Source organism: Gossypium hirsutum, chromosome D08, assembly GCF_007990345.1.
Source record: "Gossypium hirsutum isolate 1008001.06 chromosome D08, Gossypium_hirsutum_v2.1, whole genome shotgun sequence".
NCBI classification, from domain to species: Eukaryota; Viridiplantae; Streptophyta; class Magnoliopsida; order Malvales; family Malvaceae; genus Gossypium; species Gossypium hirsutum.
Genome location: NC_053444.1, coordinates 60742074 through 60755353, shown reverse-complemented (window position 1 = coordinate 60755353; position 13280 = coordinate 60742074).

Below are 13280 nucleotides of genomic sequence, written 5' to 3'. Positions count from 1 at the left end.
GCGGATCGCTTTTGGGATACATCTGTACCTATGTCCTCATGAGATTTTCATCTCCGTATAGCCATAAGGAATTGTATCCCCTTGAACTGAACTCGGTCCGTATGAGCCTATAATGGGTGAGGATTTAGGAATCTACCAGTTCAGGTACCCTTACTTTAGAAATGAACCGCATGTAATGAGCCCTAAAAGCCTACCATAGGTAGAACCATACCAAACCTTAGTGGTTACCCGAATAGGTGTTTTATTTATTATTTATCGCTTGCTTTGAATTCTAGCTTTGTATGAAATGTACTGACTTGTTTTGTTTTGCTTTGATTGTGATTGCATGGCATTTTCATCATAAAAAGGTGTTGATTCACGTTCAATTACTAAATAGAGAGCTTGTCATGGAAAAGGGATTTCTTGATAAAGTGGCAGATAATGCAATCGTCTGGATATGGTTCGAGAAGACACAATAGGAGAAGGGCGACAGCCAGACGAAAAGATATATGTTAGAATTAGGGGATATCACTCGCTTCAGTGTGACCCAGAATAATCTCCAATAGTTGAAAAAGTATGGGACCAATGGGAAGATGAAATCAAATAGTTATTCTAAGGTAACTATGGTGATTTGCCTTATCTACTATGTCAAGGTGGATAAGCACTTGTTTCGAGCTCTGGCCCAATATTAGAATCTCGCTTATAGTTGATTTACTTTTGGGAAGGTAGACTTGGTGCCCGCTATAGAAGAGTATACAACTCTGCTCCTTTGCCCGAGGGTCCAAGCTGACAAACCATATTCGAGAGTCGCCAACGACCCGATTTTCTTGAAAAGGCTAATGAGTATAATGGGAATGAGGAAGCAATGGCTCGTAGCCCTGATTAAACAAAAAGGAGATAGTAAATGTATCCATTGGAAAAGTTTATGAGATTTGATCTTGGTACATTTAGATATTAAAAAAGGGTTGATGTTTTTGCTTTAAGTACGAGGGCAAAGCCGTATATGTATCCTTTTTATGTAAAGAGGTTTATTTTCTAGTAAAGTTGTTCTAATATAATTGAATCAAAATCAATGCCTCTTTTTGCATTCATTTTATTCATCTGCATTACATTTCATCATATGTGTTAAATTTCACAAAAAGACCCTAATTAATCAAAATTATGACAGTTACCCTAGAAATCAACAAGAATCTACCAACTGAATATCATTACAGTACTCACGGTAAAACCAAAGTAATGGACCAAAGATTAGAGATATTAGGATAAATTCAGAAGGACATACAAAATCAGTTGCAAGCGTAGCTGGAACAACAATTAGCCAATTTTCAACAAGATATAAGGGATCAAATACAAGAATCCCAACGAAGTTTGATAAGCCAGTTGACACAGTTGCTAGCTGAAGGGATCGAAAAAAGGAGAAGCACTATGGTTAACTCGGGGGATGATAATGACGACCCTACATATTCCCCAGGCTTTACCCTAGTAAATGTCTAAACCCAACCAGAAGTATATCCATGAAGGGTACCTGTTACCATAAGGCCTCAACAATATCAAGCCGGTACCTCAGCACCGGTGAACTACCCAACGGGTTCAGGTTCCAATCCCGAAGATAATCTGACCAATCCAGTTGTACTTGATTTAGACGACATGTCTGAGATGGACAGAGCAAGAATTGAATTGCTGAAACAGCTAAAAGATCAGTGCAGGTGGTTAGAAGAAAATTTTAGAACAATGGATAATGTTGATTACCATTACGGGGTTGATGCTAAGAACTTGAGTTTGGTCCCAGATCTAGTACTCCCACCAAAATTCAAGACTCTAAAGTTTTAAAAGTATAACGGGACTAGTTGTCCTGAAGCCCATATTACAATGTTCTACCGAAGGATGACAGGATATGTCAATAACGATTAATTGTTAATCCACTGCTTTCAGGATAGTTTGACCGAGTCAGCTGCCAAGTGGTACAACCAGCTGAGCCGTACCAAAATAAACTCATGGAAAGACTTGCCACAAGCTTTCATAAAACAATATAGCCATGTGGCTCACATGACACCTGACAGAATTACACTACAAAATATGGAAAAGAAGCAAAATGAAAGCTTCATGCAATATGCTCAAAGATGGATAGAGGAGGCAACGCAAGTTCAACCACCTATTCTAGAGAAGAAAACAACCATGCTTTTCATAAATACTCTGAAAGCCCCGTTCATTAACTATATGTTGGGAAGCACTACCAAGAGCTTCTCAGATATAGTAATGTTCGGTGAGATGATTGAAAACACAATAAGGAGTGAGAAGATAGACGCGGGGAAAAAATACCAAAAAATTAACCCCGATGAGGAAGAAAAATGAAGTGAACACCACGAGCATGTATAATAAGAACTATTCAAAATCGATCACTATGGGCCAATTAAGGATCGTAACAACTAGCCATCAGAACCCTTCAAGGTAAAAATCTAACTTAAGGCCAAACACGAAAAGAATCTAGTTTACACCAATTCCGATAACATATAGGGAGTTATATCAGAATCTATTTGGTGCGTATGTGGTATCCCGTTCTACCTGAAACCCATGCAACCTCCGTTCTCAAAATGGTATAATATGAATGCTCAATGCGAGTACCACGCAGGAATAACAGGACATTCAATTAAAAATTGCATTGTATTTAAAAAGTTAATTGAAAGGTTCATCAAGATGGGCATCGTGAAGTTCGACGATCCATCAAGACCTAATGTGGTAGGAAATCTGTTACCTAGTCATTCAGACCTAATAGTAAACGTGATAATTGAGAGTGGAGGAAAGGAAACCAAAATCAATGTTATAGAAGTAAAAACCCCACTAAAATGGGTTTTGAAACAAATAATAGACATGGGATTAATCACTCAGGATTCAAAGGAGATACCCAAAGGGATGAGGAGCTACTGTGAGTTCCACGCTGAAGAAGATCATGAAATCCAAGAGTGCACTGAATTTAAAGATTTGGTATAAAGTCTAATGGATAACAAAGAGTTAGAATTCTTTGAAGAGGTCAAAGGCCTAGAAGGAATGTTGGGAAATTTGAACATCAATGTTGTATCCGAAGAGGGAATTGGGAAAGATAATTTATCAGGCATTTTTCCTTAATACCTGGGAGTGTTTTGAACAGTTGGACTGCGAAAGAGATCCTTGTAATCTTTAGAACTAATTCAGAGTAATTTTCAAAACATGCTTATTGCTCTGAGCCTAGGAGCAATAAGAATCCTTTTGTGAAATAGGCATATGTCCAATATCTTTATTTCAATAAAATGCATCTTTTTGTCTCATTTTGGCAAATATTATTCTATTTTTCCATTTAATTCATACTCATACCACAAAAATAATCATTCTTAGATTCTTTTGTTCTTTGGGCCTTCCTTCGTTCCTATAACAAGTATCCAAATATCAATGATATGAGCGACACTACTATTGACTTAGAATCACCTTTTGAGTAAGATATGTGTCTAGAAGAACCTCAAGATTTTGAAGATGATCAAGACTGTAGCTTATCTCCTTATTTGTTAAGGATAGTAGAACAATATGAGAAATAGATCCTACCTTACAAAAAATTAGTGGAAATTGTGAGCTTAGGAGAAGAGAAAGAAGTGAAGATTAGAGTTTGTCTCACCGTAGAGACAAAGCGAGACCTCATTGAGTTTCTCCAAGAATTCAAAGATGTTTTTGCATGGTCGTATCAAGATATGCCTGGACTAAGTATTGATATCATGGTACACCAACTCCCCATAAAGGAAAAGTGCAAGTCAGTTCAACAAAAGCTCCGAAGGATGAGGCTTAACGTCTTGCTAAAAATAAAAGAAGATGTCAAGAAGCAATTCGATGTTGGTTTCTTACAAGTGGTTAAATACTGAGAGTGGGTAGCCAATATAGTCCCCGTCCCTACAAAAGATAGAAAATTACGAATGTGTGTAGACTACAGTGACTTAAACAAAGCCAGCCCGAAGGATAATATCTCGTTACCCTATATCGACACCCTAGTGGACAATACGGTAGGTTACTATTCTCCTTCATGGATGGATTCTCTGGATACAACCAAATAAATATGCATCCTAAAGACATAGAAAAGACTACATTCGTAACCATGTTGGGAACGTTTTCTATAAGGTGATGCTATTTGGACTGAAGAACGTGGGAGCAATGTATCAAAGAGCCATAGTAACTTTGTTTCATGATATGATACACAAAGAAATCGAGGTTTATGTCAATGATATAATTACAAAATCCCGAATAGAAAATGAGCATATACAAGTCCTGAGGAAATTGTTCTTGAGATTGAAAAAATTTCAACTAAAGTTCAATCCAGCAAAATGAACAACTAAAGCTTAATTTAGTAAAATGTACCTTCGGGGCTAGATCGGGTAAACTGTTAGGATTCGTATTTAGTGAAAAAGGGATTGAGATTGACCCGGATAAAGTTAAGGCTATACAGGAGTTGCCTCTGCCATGTACTTAACAAGAAGTTCGAGGTTTCCTAGAGAGGTTAAATTATATCGCCCGGTTTATTTCACAACTAACTGAGAAATTTGACTCAATATTCTATCTTCTTAAGAAACAGAATCCAAGTGTATGGGTTAAAGAATGCCAAAAAACTTTTGACAAGGTCAAACATTACTTGTCCAATGCCTCAGTGCTGATGCCACCTAGTCTAGATAAACTATTGATACTATACTTGGCAGTATTTAGAAATTCTATGGGATGCGTGCTGGGCTAACACGATAAGTTAGGGAGAAAAAAGAGAGCGATATATTACTTCAATAAGAAGTTTACTAAATATGAGACAAATTAGTCGCCAATTGAAAAGTTGTGTTGCGCCTTAATCTGAACAAGCGGAGACTGAGACAATACATACTGTACCATACAACTTGGCTAATCTCAAAAATGGACCCTGTAAAGTACATGATGGAGTCGACTGCTCTGAATGGAAGAATGACTTGATGACAAATTCTGTTTTCCGAATTCGATGTAGCTATGTAAACCAGAATGTAGTAAAAGGGAGTGCAATAGCAGATTTTCTAGCCAGTAGAGCTCTAGAAGATTATGAGCCTTTGAACTTTGATTTCTCAAATGAAGATCTGATGTATATTGCAACTACTAAAGAAGAGGCTCAAGAATGACATATCTAGAAACTAAATTTTGACGGAGCGTTAAATGCTATGAGTAATGGAATCGAAGCAGTCCTGGTATCCCCAAATGAAAATCATTATCTCTTTACCAGCAAATTAGATTTTGATTACACAAATAATATGGCAGAATACAGAGCATGCATCGTAGGTATCCGTACGGCTATAGAATGTAAGGTCAAAATGCTAGAGGTATATGGGGATTTTACATTTGTGATCTATCAGCTCAAGGGTGAATAGGAGACAAGATATCTGAAGTTGATTGAGTATAGAAGGTTGGTCCTTGAACTAATTAAGGAGTTTGATGACATCACCTTCTGCTACCTTCTGCGAGATGAAAATTAGATGGCTGACGCCCTGGCTACTCTAGCTTCCATGGTCAAAATGAACAAACAATAGGATGTAAAACCTATCCAGATGAGTATTTATGAGGCTCTGACTCATTTTTGTAACATCGAAAAAGAGGAAAAAGATGATCACCCTTAGTACCATGATATACTGCGATATGTGAAAAATCATGAATACCCTGACCAAGCCACTGAGAATGATAAAAGGACGTTAAGAAGACTGGTAGTGACCACGTCTCAGATGGGGAGATCCTATATAAAAGAAGAAAAGATCAGGTGCTACTAAGATGTGTAGACACTGTTGAGGCTAAGAAGATATTGAAAGAAGTCCATGAAGGTGTCTGTGGAACACATGCTAATGGTTTTACTATGACTAGACAAATTATGAGATTTGGATATTATTGGTCCATCATGGAAGGAAATTGCATCAGTTATGCCAAGAGATGTCATAAGTGTCAAATTTATGGAGATAAAATTTATGTACCTCATTCACTTCTTTATGTTATGACTTCTCTATGGCCTTTCTCTATGTGGGGCATAGATGTCATTGGGTTGATCTTGCCAAAAGCTTTCAACGGGCATCGATTCATTTTTGTGGTCATCAATTACTTCACCAAGTTGGTAGAAACTGCTTCATATGCCAATGTCACAAAGTCGGCAGTCAGCAAATTCTTGAAGAAAGAAATCATATGTTGGCATAGAATGCCAGAAATGATCATATCTGACATTGCATTAAATTTGAACAACAGTACGATATCAGAAGTTTGCAATCAGTTCAAAATCAAACACCACAACTAGTTATCATATCGCCCAAAAATAAATGGTGCAGTTGAGGCAGCCAATAAGAACATTAAGAAGATCGCGAGGAAAATGACTGAGACTTATAAATATTAGCACAAGAAGTTATCATTTACCCTCTACACTTATCGAATGTTTGTCAAAACCTCTACAAGGGAAATGCCTTTTTCTTTGGTTTATAGAATGTAGACGAATTTACCCATTTAAGTCGAGATTCCTTCTCTTCGAGTTTTGGCAGAATTGAAGTTGGATGAAACAGAATATATCCAATCTCGATATGATTAATTAAACTTGATTGAGGAAAAGAGGTTGAAAACTATCTGTCATGGTCAGATGTACCAAAAACGAATGATGGGAGCTTACGACAAAAAGGTTCACCCTAAAGAATTTCATGAGGGGGACCTGGTATTGAAAAAGATTATTCCCATATAAAAAGACTTCAGAGGAAAGCGAATGTCAAACTGCGAATGACCTTATGTGGTAAAGAAGACATTTTTTGGAAGAGCGTTGATTTTGACTGAGATAAATAGCAAGAACCTGCCTAATCCTGTGAATTTAGATTCAGTCAAGAAATACTTCACTTAAAAAAAAGAGGAGATGCCAATGCGAAAACTCGTAAAAGGGCGTATTAAGACCAAAGGGATTTTGAGTTGAAAACCCAGGAAAGGGCAATTTAAATTTTGATCGAAGACGGGGCATGTAATAGTCTTATCCTCTCCGAATTAACAAGGAGGATGGATGATACATCTTGGGGCATCAACAAAGTACTCTAGATCTCCTAAGCACATATCAAGTTCAAAAGGTCCTCGAGAAGTTAGTACGAAGAAGCTCATGCCATGATATCTGGGACACCTATTTTCATCTTATTCATTTTGTATTTTAGCAAAAATTTTTATTTTGATTAATTTATTCATTTCGAGCTTTGCTCTCAATAAATTTCAATCTTGTCCAATGTTATGATCTTTTTCAAGCATTTTACATTGAAATAACGATTAATGGACTAATAATATTCAAGTAAAAGGAGTTCTGTATATTGTTCTGAAAGGTTTTCTAAATAGTACGAGGACTTGAAATAGGACCATTAGTCAGAACTAACCAAATTTAAGAGTTGGAAACATTTGGGAGTGAATAACCCAAATTGTGATTATTTCCTTGGGTTTTCTGTCAAAAATACCAGCTGAATAAGAAGATAGGGTAATACGTCAGTGATAGAACCTTAATGAACAACGAGCAATGTCAACCTAAGCATTAAAATGAGATCATTCTCGAAAAATGACATTCTGTATTCATGCAAATATCATGCATACACATCTAGTTAGGAGCATTTGATTCATTCTAATCGCTTGGCGTAAATATAGACCCATAAAATGGATTCTATAGGTCATGTTCCCTAGAAAACGGTGTAACAGATCAGTGAAACTACAAATCCTATACCCTTGAAGATGTAGTGGGACAGATTAAAGTTATCATGACAAATCTTATCTCACTGAAGTTGTAGAGGAGCAGATTAAAGCCACAAATCTTATCTCCCTAGAGTTGCAGTGGAGCAGATTGAATATGCAAATCTTATTTCTCTGAAGTTGCAATGGAACATATTAAAGCTACAAGTTACAAATCTCAAATCTTATCTTCCTGAAGTTGTAGTGGAGCAGATTGAAGATGCAAATCTTATTTCCCTGAAGTTGCAGTGGAACAGATTAAAGTTATAGTGGAATAGATTAAAGCTACAAGTTACAAATATTATCTCCCTGAAGTTGTAGTAGAGCAGATTGAAGATAGCGAATCTTATTTCTTCGAAGTTGCAATGGAATAGATTAAAGCTACAAACGACAAATCATATACCCCTGAAGTTACAATGGGACAGATTGAAGTTATCGTGGCAAATCTTATCTCCCTGAAGTTGCATAGGAGTATATTAAAGCCACAAATCTTATTTCCCTAAAGTTGCAGTGGAACAGATTGAAACTAGCAAATCTTATCTCTCTAAAGTTGCAGTAGAGCAGATTGAAGCTACAAAGCTTATCTCTCTGAAGTTGCAGTAGAGCAGATTGAAGCTACAAATCTTATCTCTCTGAAGTTACAGTAAAACAGATTGAAGCCACAAATCTTATATCCCTGAAGTTGCAGTGGAGTAGATGGAAGATAGCGAATCTTATTTTCCTAGAGTTGTAGTGGAACAGATTAAAGCTACGAGTTATAAATTTTATCTCCCTAAAGTTGCAATGGAGCAGATTGAAACTACTAATCTTATCTCTCTGAAGTTGCAGTGGAGCAAATTGAAGCAACAATTCCTATATCTATAAAGTCGCAGTGGGTTAGAACGAGGCTATTTGGTAAAAGAGACACCAAAGAAGTCAAGATTCAGCAAGACCAGGCAAAATTAGCCCTTTTAAGGTCTTTGCTCCATTTCCGTTACACGTCAAGGAGTAAAGAAGGACAGCTGTAATGGGCCATTTTTGCCCGAGCCCTAAACAAAAATAAAAACAGAAATAAAAAATATATACAACAGTCCATTTACAACAAATTTATCCCAATATGCTACAAGCTCAAATGGCCCAAACCTAAAAACCCTAAATGACCTAAATGACCCACTATCTAAAGCTAGTAGGAAACCCTAGCTCCCCATGTGCGTCGCTCCTCTTCAATCGCGCCGCCTGTGCCTCGTCCCGAGGCCTAACACTCTTGCTGCTGCCATTTCACCAAAGAAGCAAAAGGATCACCTTTCCCGCCTCCGTTGACCTCTCCAACACCTACAAACAAACCAAAAAAGAATACAACAACAGCGCAAGAAATAGAAAAAAAGCAATAATAGAACAATAGACAAACAGTGTAATCGTGGCTATAAAAGCCACGAAAATAATCATGCAATTTTTACGAAGAAATAAAATACAAAAAAAAACAGAGAAAGAAACAAGAAAGTTTCAAAAATACAAAGGTAGTCTTTATATTTTTTTCGTTTTTTGAAATAGAATAATAAATACATAAAAAATAAAAGAGAGAGAGGAAGAAGAAGGGCTCTCACTTACCGTCCACCCTTCGCCGCCGTCGAGGGAGATCTCCAGTATGAGGGTCTGGAACGAGGCGAGATTGAAAGTTTTTTTCTTTTTTTCTCTTCGCATTTCATTTTCCTTTCGATTTAAAAAAAATCTGTCTGGTTTAGATCGGGGTTTTCAAAAATAAAAAAAGGGGGACTTTTAAGCTTCCCGGCTACCGTGGACAACGGAGCTATTGTCGGCGACCAGCGGCCGGTGCGGCGGCGGTCCTCCGGAGCTATGGCTGGCCAATGGATGAATTTAGAGAAAAAAGAGAGAATGTTTTCAGATTTTTTTTAATTTTTAAGGGCTGAAGTGTTTTTTTAATTTAAATTAAATAGCAGTAATGAAACGACACCGTTTCACTCAGCCCCCTAACGCCCAAAACGACGTTGTTTTGGAGGGCCAACTTAAAACCCGACCCGCAAGTATAGAATCCACGTGTTTTCTTAGTGTATGGGTTATTTACGCTGTTGGCCTTTCTGCTTTTCTGCCCTATTTCAATTTAATCCTATTTCCTTTTTTTTTCTTTTTAATTTTACCCTGCGATTTTGGCTTTGTTTCATTTCAGTCCATCATGAAATGGTGCGCATAAAGACAAGGAATATTTCCCCATTTGGTCATTCTCTTTCATTCGCGTGTTGCAATTTAGTCCCATATTCTGTTTTATCTCGATTTTTCCCCTAAAATTTTATTTAAGTTTCAATTTAGTCCTTATTATATAGTTTCGACCCTTCCTAGATTATTTATTTTTATTTTATTTATTTACTTATGTACTTAGTTATTACTTCTTTGTTCTTTAATATTTTAAATTTTTTTATTCTTTCTTTTGTCGTGTATTCATTTTTATTTTTTTTATTTTACTTTTTGCCTTTATTATTATTAGTATTATTTTATTATCATCACTATATTTAATTTTTTTACACATACTTTTATTGGCCCATTTTATAATTATTGTCATTGTTTTGTTTATTTATGTTCTTGTTATTTTACTAATTCTTTTATTATTTTCGACATTTTCATGTCACGTCCATTTATTTTTTAAACATGCATCTCCCATTTTTATTCCTATGATATGATTATTATTATGATTATATTATTATTGTAGTACTCCTTCATTTACTTATTATTTATTATTCTAATATTTTAACCACCTAGCCATTTCATATTGTTTCATTATCATTATACCATAGTTATATTTAAACGTTTATCCATTTTTATATTATCCCCAAATAAGTAAAATGCCTATTGTTTCAAGTGTCATGTTCGTTTTTTCCGTGATGCATAAAAAGGAAATTTTAAACCGAGGGCACTGTTCATTATTTTGGAATTAGAAAAATCGTGTTCCTAAGTTATGGAATATGGTTTCTTTCTAAAACCAAGATAGTTGAGTTATTTTAAAACAAATAATAAAAACAAGATTTTAGTACTTGTTCTCGTTTATGAAGATTTAAGGCATTGTATCCTAACTTACAAGACATGATATCCTTTATTCTAGATTAACTTGAAATAAATCATTTTTCATAAAAATGAATTTAGTGATGTTTTAATAAAAGATCGTATTTTAAATCTCTTCAAATTTTTAATTTTCGACACTAAGACGTTAATTAATCAACTAAGTACCAATTTTGGGCGTTACGAGGGTGCTAATCATTCCTTGTGCGTAACCGACTCCCGAACCCAATTCTTGAATTTCGTAGACCAAAAATTATTGTCTTAATCAAACCATTTATTAAAATGATCAAATTACGAGGTGACCCGATTATACCTCATAAAAAAGGATAGGTGGCGACTCTCATTTTCATTTCTTAAAATAAAAGTCTATTTCAAAAAAATGGTTTCGACACCGCCCAAAACTTTTGTTTTCAAATTTATGTCTACTATTTATATTATTGAATTAAATTTTACATTTTGTACTATTTGTATTATTGAATTGTTTAATCATGCTGAATGTTTATCCATTTCTGTTAAAATTGAATTATTGATGATGCCATAAAATATTCGTGTTAAAATTTTTTGTTGATATCAATTTCATATTTTATCTTTAAAATTATTTTTATTAAAAAAATCACATTTTTTCATTTAATATATTTTTAAAATTTTAAAATACATGGTGACAAGAATCAAAAGATAATTGAAGGTACTAAGTAAGCAAAAAAGCTAACCTGTATATAAAAGATTAATAAATAAATTATGAGGGGATGAAAATTAATAACAAATTTGATTACGGTGGGTGGAAGTGGCTACAAAGACCCAAAGTCATTTTTTTATTTAACTTGAACAAATATATTCGATTCGATTCGAATTTCATCTCACTCGATTCGATTTGAGAAAATTTCAAATTGAGTTAAGATGATAAAATAGGAACCGTCAACTCAGTTAACTTAAAATTGTTTCATTTGATTCAATTCGATTCGGTTGAACGCTCACCCCTAGCGACTCAGTCGTATTCTCTGAGTGGGGTTTTTGAGCCTAACAATGGTAGTGTAAGGCCATGTCTTCCTTTACACCTTCTTGAAGTTGAATTTACACTACCTTCTCCTCTTGTTTGTGACTTGTTATATCTTATAGTGCTGCACTTGGGCTGCTTATCCTATGTAAGAAACAAGACATGGTGCCTCTAGTACCCGTGTTCCAGTACATGTACTATGTGGAAGAAGTCGATTAAACCAAGTTTCCGAACTTGTTCAATGTGGCCATGAGGACTGAAAGCATATCTTATAGAGGAACAAATAGTTTATAAAAGGAAAGTAAGGCAATGAGAGAAATCAACACACGATATTTGTTAGTGTAGTTCAAATTCATCAATCCTACTTTGCAAAGCCTCGCTCAATGAATGAATTTATTCAACAATTGTCCATATCACTTATCGGCTAAAGTTCAATTTACCCTTACAACAATGATAAATGCAGCCCCAACAATGAACCCAATTGTTACAATCACTCACACTAAACAACCTCACTTACAACAATGTTTACTCTCTAATAAAGTGCCTAACTCAAAAAGTAAAGATAAACAAATAACTAGCCAAAAGCACTCTCACAAGCACACACAAATCAACAGTAATGCAACCTATTTATAGGTTGATACGAGAGCTCTTCAATAGCTTTTTGATAAGCTTAAAACTCTGAGTTAAATATTGAATTTATCTCTTAAATTATCTCCAATAATTATCCCATAATTCTTTCATATGCACGCAAAATCAAATAAGTTTAGCCTAAGTAAGATATGGATAAGGATAATGTTTACATTCAATCAACCACTCCTTCTATTCGAAATAATATGTACTAGCCAAGTAAAATTAATTAATTGTTTTAATCTAAGAATAATTTGTTGATAGAAAACTAAACAAGATGAACCGAGTAAAAAATACCAAGAAACTTATTGCACTTATATTGTCCTAAATAGATGTCCAAACTATTGTCTCAACAGTCTATCCAAACAAATGTTCAAATAAGGCATAAACAAAGTGTTCCAACAAATAGTTCAAAGAAATATTCAAACCACGAATGTAGCTTCAATATTTTGGACAACTAAGATCTCAACATATATTAATCTCATTTTTTAACATAACATTTATTTATTAAAATAAAAATTTTATAAATAAAACAAATTAAGCGAAAAAATCATGAAGAAGACTTAAACAAATTCAACTTCCCCCCGTTTAACATTAACAACAATCATGTTCAAATTGGGTAAAAAGAAACTACAGCTTAAGGTTGAAAAGGGTAAAAATCAATGTCTTTAGGTTATTGCCTAGAATGAGCTTATTGCGTTTGAGGTTGTGCTTGAGAGTGCGCATGATTGGAGATATATAGGTGATGATGAGGTATTGGAGACTCAGTATGTTGAAGGCCATGCCAATAGCTCTACAACCAATTCTTAGTTTGATGGCATGATGACGAAAGATGTGGAAATTGAGGAGTTCAAAGTAAATGTTCTTGGTGCCGGTGGTTGTAGATTTTTTAATA